The sequence below is a fragment of the Oryzias latipes genome, chromosome 21 (genome assembly GCF_053564925.1).
Source record: "Oryzias latipes strain Hd-rR chromosome 21, Olatipes_Hd-rR_3.1".
Lineage (NCBI taxonomy): Eukaryota > Metazoa > Chordata > Actinopteri > Beloniformes > Adrianichthyidae > Oryzias > Oryzias latipes.
This window is the reverse complement of record NC_136257.1, coordinates 4392989-4401061: the sequence shown is the minus strand read 5'-3', so window position 1 is coordinate 4401061 and position 8073 is coordinate 4392989. Positions and strand designations below refer to the sequence as shown.

The window sequence follows — 8073 nt, the reverse complement described above, 5'->3', positions numbered from 1 at the left end:
GGCTCATCTCTGGCTCGTCTCTGCTCTGTACCTGACCGAGTACCTCGTCTCTGCTCCTGCTCCTACACCTGGCTGTGGATCCTGCCTCCGGCTCATCTCTGGCTCGTCTCTGCTCTGTACCTGACCGAGTACCTCGTCTCTGCTCCTGCTCCTACACCTGGCTGTGGTTCCTGTCTCCGGCTCGACTCGCGCCTTTGACTGTCCCCACAACCACGGCTGGATGAAGCTCGTCTGCTGGACTTTTATATATGTAGTTGTAGATTTAGATAAGTTAATTATTCTCTAAGATTTCTGGTAAATCGCCTGTCCGTCCTGGGGGAGGATCCCTCCTTCATGTGGGCACCCCTGAGGTTTCTTCGTTTTTTCCGGAATCTGGTTTTTTTGGGAGTTTTTCCTTACCGCGAAGGGGGGTCTAAGGGCAGGGATGCCAGTATAGCTTAGTCAGTTTGTTAGTTCATTTTAGTATTTTTCTATTGAACTCTTTGTATTCGTGATCCTTTTGAGTTCATGTTTTACTTCGAAGCCCATCGAGACGACTGTTGTTGTGATTTTGGGCTATACAAATAAAATTGAATTGAATTGAAAATTGAATTCATTCAAACTAAGAGGATTTGAGTTCTGAAATGACTGATCTGCATTTTGAATTCCACCAGTTTCACATCAGGTTAAACAACACATGTTTACAGATTCTTTCCAACCTTTTTTTTCTTTTTAGATCCTCAGCTGTTGGGACGAAAGTCTTGTTCAGCTGACAGCTTCTCTACACCCGATCGCTGATGTTCCTCAGCGGCTCCCTTTTCTGCTCCCAGTGTAAATTGTTGCATCCTCAGAGAGCAGAGGGAGCTTCTCTTCTTGACACATTGGCTTTGCTGAGCCTGCCGATATGCAAACACAAACTGAAGATGCATGAAAAGTTTCCATTGCTGCTGTTGTGTTTTTTAGAACTGAACCCAAGTGCTTAAATTGTGGAAAAGAAATAAAAAGTCACACATTTTTGAAGCAAACTTGGAACGGATGTGTTATTTTTTTTCTATTCTTTTGCATTTTTAAACAAGGTTGCAGCTTTTGACAAAAATTAAAAACACATTGGAGCAAAAACGATTTTAAGAAACATTTGAAAAAATGTAGAGAACCATAAAACACAGACTTCTGCATCAAAAATGCCAATTTTTTTAGAGAATTTTATGATATAGTTTACCCCTAAACCTCTTTTCTTTGTGAAATCCGGAGTTATCTGGAGTTCAAATATGCCTAACAAGTCACAGCAGGGGGAGGCCTGATGTTTTTGTTAACACAAGTGCAATCTATGGAGTGCCCTGTTTTATTTAGCGTTTGGTTCTCCAGTACTTCGCCCCCTGCCAACCGCATCTTTTATTCATGAAGTCACATTTTCATATTCATTACAAGTAAATGTCAGCAATCTTTTAGAAAGGAGTGGCTTTTTTTTCCCTTCTATAACTTTGATCACACAAGATCTTGCTTTTTAAGTCTAAAAAAAAGTTTTTTCCTGATAAAAACAACAACAAAAATACATGTATATGCATTTTTTTTGCTCCTTTTCGTCTCTTCTCTCTGACTGTGATGCAGACCCTGAACCGGATTTTAAAAAAAAGCTTAATAAATCAAAAGTGTCAAAAAAGAGTTAACGTATTCCTTAATCTATTTTCTAAACTGTGTGTATTGGGGAAGCACTGCTGCTGACATTGATTGTTTCAGACACAAATAAAATATATTTTTTAGTATAAATTATTTTTTCAGCAGACTCATGGCCACTTGAAGCCCTAATATGAAGGCTTGTTGTTTACAGAGCTGTTTTTTATGAGGTACAGACAAAACCCTTATAGCTGTGTTCTCTCTTACAAACATAAAAAACAAACTGCATCCACTGCTGCCGGACACAGAAACTTTGTAGAAACTACTCTGCTGTCAGACTATTTACAAGAAAGTCAAGAAAATATGCTGTTACTTCCTTCAAACAGTACAGCTGAAGTCACCAGGTCGGTATCAAATACTCACTGTAACCTGTTTGGCATTTGCTGAAAGAGGTGATTGAGTAAATTATCATCTTTATTGAAAAAGCGATTTAACACAAGTTAAAATGTGAACAAAATGCTGTAAATTAGGTGCTTAACATAATAAAAACAGTTAAAAACAATAAGTGAAAAAAAACATAAAAACAATTTTAAAAAAAACTTGTGGCTCCGCTTCCTGGACGCCTCCCTGAGGAGGTGTTCCGGGCATGTCCCACTGGGCGGAGGCCCCGGGGAAGACCCAAGACACGCTGGAGAGACTACATCTCTTGGCTGGCCTGGGAACGCCTCGGGGTCCCCCCAGAGGAGCTGGAGGAAGTGGCTGGCACGAGGGAAGTCTGGGTATATTTGCTTAGACTGCTGTCCCCATGACCCGGTACCGGATGAGAGTAGGAAGATGGATGGATGGATAAAAAAACTTGAATGTACAGTAAAAGTAAAGTAATTTCTCATGTTGGGCCAAATTCTTGGTTAAAAATTGAATTTTGAGTCATGTCACACAGTCAACACATAGATTTTGCGCATGGATACATGAATGAAAATTGGTCATACGTGAATATATGTGTAAAATGTGAAAAAAATTGTGTTATTTATGTGAAATTTTCACAGATGTATCAGGAATGAACCACGTTAAAGCAGCGGAAAAAGTAACAAAAGTAACAAACATATAAATCTACACAGAACGTGAACCGCGTGTGATTATTGTGCTGTTTTTGTTCAATTCATCCCTCTGATTTGTGCGTCAATTACGTAATTTTAATGTGATATGTGCGCCGTATACGTGATGTGAAAGTTGTACATCAGTGGTACATGTGTGAAAAGTCCATCAGATATCCCTGGAAACCACAAATTTGCACATGTATCTTGCAAAAACCACGCAAAAATGCGTAAGATTTACATAATAATAATAGTAATAAAGAAACACAACTGCTGCTCCAATAATAATGATAAGGAACTAGCTAAAACATGTATAAACAGCACATTGTCAACCGAACACCCTTAAAACGGAATTCACGTAAAGACCCGTCAGCCAAAACCCTCGAAGGGCACCTGCGCACATCGACGATTGACGAATTCAAAAAAAAAACTTTTAAATTCCATATGTCCCGATAGACCAAAATCTCATCCGTGGAACATCCGCAAAATGTACATAGTTTGGAGAAAAAGGTTTTTTGCGATGTGGTCCCTTTTAAATTGAAAAAACTGAAGAAAAGTCCTTTGGGGGTTGGAATATGTAGAAAGTCATACTATAAGGATGGGAAAGTCTAATAAATGTAATCCTTAAAACAACATTTTTATTTAGAAAAGAAACAAAGGATGTGTCACTCTGTGGAATATTTTTTAATTATCCTGAAAGCATGAACGAACATTTCAAAAGTAGCTATTATATGTACGTATTGTAACGTAATCATTAAATGAAAAGGAACTTAGATTTTACTCATTTTGTCTGACTCACAGGGGCTCAAGATCAGCAATGTGTTTCTACATTGTTCTGAAGGGTGAGACTTTTTTTTGGGAGTTTGTCACGGATTATATCGTACAGCGTGTCGGCTCTCGTCAGTGTTTGCTGCAAATCAAACCGAGCAAATTCTACATGGAGATGTACTTAAAGATGAAAGAGCTTCTGCTAGAAAAAAAGGAAATTTGCTCGTGTGCAGATCCATCTATTTATCTTAGGACAAAGATTCTCTAACACTCATCCAAAGTCTTTAGCCGTGCTAAAAGGATGCTTGTAACTCAAGAGAGGAGAGATTGGCTGTCTCAACTCGGCGTGCACAGTGAGTGTGTGTCAAAACGGCGGCAAACAAACACGCAAGCGCGGCGAGATTTAAAGTTACAATGAGCTTCCCGAGGAGTCCGGAATTTATTCATGTAATTTTCATTCAACAAGATTAATACTGGCTTCAGTCATGTGTGTACTTCATTAGCATGTAATACGGTCTCATCAGTCTCAATGATCAATAAACAGGGAGACTCTTAAAAGGCACCGAAACAGCTATTTATCATTCCCTACTGTAACCCCCGGCGCCATTAGCCGATGATTATCCATTACCGCCGGCCAGCCACTGAAGATCATATAGGTAAATGGAGCACGTTGGACCGCGAGGAAAGCAGAAGAATCACAAATTAGAGTGAATGATTATCAGGATGAATGAGCATTAGAACAGTTGATGAGAGCGTGTCGGATGACTGTGTGGAAGGAATTTGATGGAAAAGGCTGCGAACCATTTCAGCTGCTGCATGATGATGACTTCCTGAGATGACGCGTGTGAGACATCTGTGATCAGTGATACTTGTAGCTGTGTTTAGAGAAATTTGATCAAGAATTGTACTTATTTGCACCCAATTTCGGTTGAATTTTATTTTTATTTTCGTCCACTTTAGGTGTCAAATTATTAATGACAAGTCACTTGAGTTGACCCAGTTAGACAACAGTTAGATTAAGAAAATTTAAAGTTTGTGTTTTTTTTTTAGGTGAAAACACATTGGATATACAGGTGAAAACTGGGATCTTTTCGTTTTTTAATGGGATGGCCACAATCGTTCTAATCAGAAACACATCAATGTTCTTCCTTAGCGTCATTAGACACTACAGACCAGAATGGACTGAATACAATGTCCCCTTCTAATCGGCACAGTGTACCTCTGCATTTTTGATCAGGTCCGCTCCTCAGGCGGCGATGCCAAATCCTCAAGTGACACGATCTTTGATGTGGCAGCTGACATCCTGAACAAGCTGACTGTCGATGCAGCGATGAGGAGCTTTCTCCATCAGACATGACTGAACATGACAACAGGCTGCAGACGATGAGTCGCTTCAACAGTCTGATGAGAACGATCTCAGGCTCCAGTTTCAGCCTTCAAGAGGCTGAACGGGAACAAGGATCAGGAGGGTGGAAAGAGTGCTGGTGTACTTATTAGTAAAAAAACACTTAATTCTTACACATTTTGGTCAAAAAGTCAATGTTTTTATGGACTTCATGTTGAGACGTGCCTTTTAAAGTAAGTGTGCCAAGAAAGAGAATGGAGACTGATGGAGAAGTTCAGAAAAGACTGGAAGGAGCTGCAAGTGGGGTTTTAGGTTTGGACACAGTGTAGGTAAGAAAGGTGCAGTAGTTTTGTATGAATGTTATTAAAATTGTTTAGGACATGCATGAAAGCTGTAAGACAGGGGTGAGGTGTGGCTACAGACATCACTGGTGTCTCTTTAAAGATCCAGGATGGGGAAAATGAAGCCTGAAATGGGATTTTTCTTCTTCTTCCAAGGTCTAATATGTACCAAAACTTAGTGTTTGGGAGCGGTAAAACAAGTAGAGTATTGCTGATTTTGTCTACACGTCCACCCACCTGCCAGTCATAAATATAAAATAAAATCGATTAATTCGACTAAGACATCTTACCCCAACAGTTTAATAAAAAAATAATTCTATATACTTTAAAATGTTCTATTCAGAATGAAAAATACATTTGTTTCTGGATTGGATATAACCCCCCACCTTCTTAACTATTGGTACTTTCTGTTTGCATCAGATTCTGAAGGTAGGAGCTCATGTATGAGAATTCACTGTACCAAAGAACTGGACCGAGTGAGTATGATGTCACCCATAGAAAATAACAATGAAATTAAGTCAATTGGGTTGCCATTTTTTTTCACCATATGGACTCCACTATGTTGGAGCCAGACGACATCATGAAGCACTGATTGGTTCTGTTAGCAGCTTAGCCTGTTCTCCCCCTTTTTGTTGTGTTTATTTGGTGTGACTGCGGTTGTCATGGAAGCAACGCAGCGACAAAAGGAGGCGTTGCCTTGTGCGCCTGGTGATGATGCAGGCTCAGGAGAGGAGATGCGCGGGAGAGGAAAAAAGGGCTGTTCTGTTGTCTGTTTAAGAGCAGTGGTGTCCCGTCTGATTCTGTGGGGTCCAGTAGTGTCCTGACCAGGACCGGACAGGAAATAACAGCGGTTTTCGACTACGGTCTGAAGCCTGAGGCTGACAGGTAACAGTTCGTATCGGTCTGAGTCGCTGTTTCTATGGCAACCGCTCTCTCCAATTTGTAGTGTTGTAAGGCCACATCTCTAAAATTTGAATACAGGTTCAAGAGAATCTATCAATGAACCATTTCGATTTTTGGATGAAGAGCCCAGAACCAAATACTGTTATTGAGGCATCTGATTGGTGAGTATAAAACTTGAGGAACTTACGCTACAGAAAAAAATGTCACGGAAAAAATTAGGATTTGCACGAACATGGTAAAAAGAATTGGTATCAGATCAAGAATAGTTATTCTGACCAATAGAATGACAGCTGTTTATTTCTCTTTTGAAGTAGAAGAGATTTTGGCTTCTTGAAGCAGCAGGTACTTCCTGTTTGGAATGCAATGGGGGCGGGGCCACTCAGTCCACTTCTCATGTACAGTCAATGTGTATGACGGAGGTGTTTAAGGTGGAGATCATCAAAGATCCTATCTGATCTTCTTGCTTGCTTTGCAGATGGACAAATGCAGCTTCAACAGAATCCGTCTGCCACCAACAAATTCTTCTGCTTTTCACAAGCAAATCCTTTCATGTAGTTTGGTATTTTGTTTCAGAAACATCATTCAGTCTCAAGAAAACGACACCATTGCTTCTTTGTGATTTGTAATAAAGTAATCTTACAAGAAAGACAAATGATCTCAGATTTAAATTGGTTCAGTATGTAAATGCTTGTGGATAAGCTAATGTTGGAAAATAACTTTTTGAAATGTGGCCTGTCTTTCTTCTTCCCACTATAGTAAAAGAAGCCCATTATTTTTTGCATATGTTCTCATTTGTTTATTTACTAGTTGGTGAGATATTCAGAGAAAGTCAAATCCAAACATGACCAATTTCTTAATGTCATGAATTAAATAGTCATTTCTGGAAGGTAAGTTTTGACATTTCCCTTACAGACCTTAATCAAAGTCATAAAAACGTGATGAAATGGTTATTGTGTGAATATGTGCAACCAGGTGCTTGTAATTACACTCTATTCAGAGTGAAGGAGCATGAGTGAGCACGTACAAAAAAGGAAAACATTTCCTCTCTTTCTGATAAAAGAAAAGAATCCTGGAGAGATTGAACTGACTCGAGCATGACAGGATCAGGCAGAGAATTGGGCGCATTCATGTCGCCCGGATGACATCAAAGCCCCCCCCACTGAGCAGCAGGAGTTCCCGTTATTAGGCTGTCAACAAATGTTCAAAAAGAACATTATTTAACAACAAGCCAACTGCATTTCTCACCAGAAGAGACCAGAACCCCGTTCATTCTGTTCCTGAATGTGTCGTCTCAACAGCTGGAGAGACTAAATAAGATTTATTACTTTCACTTTAAACTGCTTCAGTGCTTACAAACGACCAAATGCTCTGATTTCCTGTCAAATGTTAGACCGACATGCAAAGCGAATCACCTGGCAGTTCAGAATTGCCAAAAAATTAATAAGTAAAAGGGGAAACATGAAACTTGAAAACGTGTCTTGGTAGACCCTAAACTGGACGGAACTTGCCTTAGGATGTTTCACATGTGGATTATACAAGTGTGCTGCATTGCCCGTGGCTTATTAACTCACTTGGGGGTGGTGGTGGGGCATAAGGATGAGTTTTCTACCCCTTGGGTCAGGATAGTAAGTTGGGATTGGAAGTTCATGCCAGCGCCTGACCCATCATGTGAGTCTACTGCGTGAGCTGCTCCATCAGACAGCTCCGACGGCTTCCGGCACACAAACATTCCTGCCTCATCCGTGTTCATCCGGGTGAAAAGAATGAACTTTCTGTGTGACTGAAATCCCTGCCCTTTCCGCTTCCCACAGGCCGAGTCACGAGTTTGCTGGAGAACAAAAGCAGAACCACATTTTAGTAAGACTTTTGTCATAAAAAGAATTCTAAAAAATGGGATACTTTGACTAATAATGCAAAAGTATTACAGTATGAGTACATTACCCTTGAAAGTGGTGATTACCTCACTGTGTATAACGCTCTCTGTGTGGCGAGCAGCAAATGTTTTCCAAAAGTTCCTGTCATGAAAATT

The 8073-nt window shown here is 40.1% G+C and overlaps 1 long non-coding RNA gene across 1 annotated transcript; it reads left to right on the top strand.

The window, feature by feature from the left end:
* The first annotated feature begins 3626 nt into the window (after window positions 1-3626).
* Window positions 3627-8073, top strand: LOC144988608 (uncharacterized). The gene is made up of 3 exons (XR_013652549.1): window positions 3627-6026; window positions 6123-6205; window positions 6520-8073. It is a non-coding gene; the product is annotated as an uncharacterized LOC144988608 (long non-coding RNA).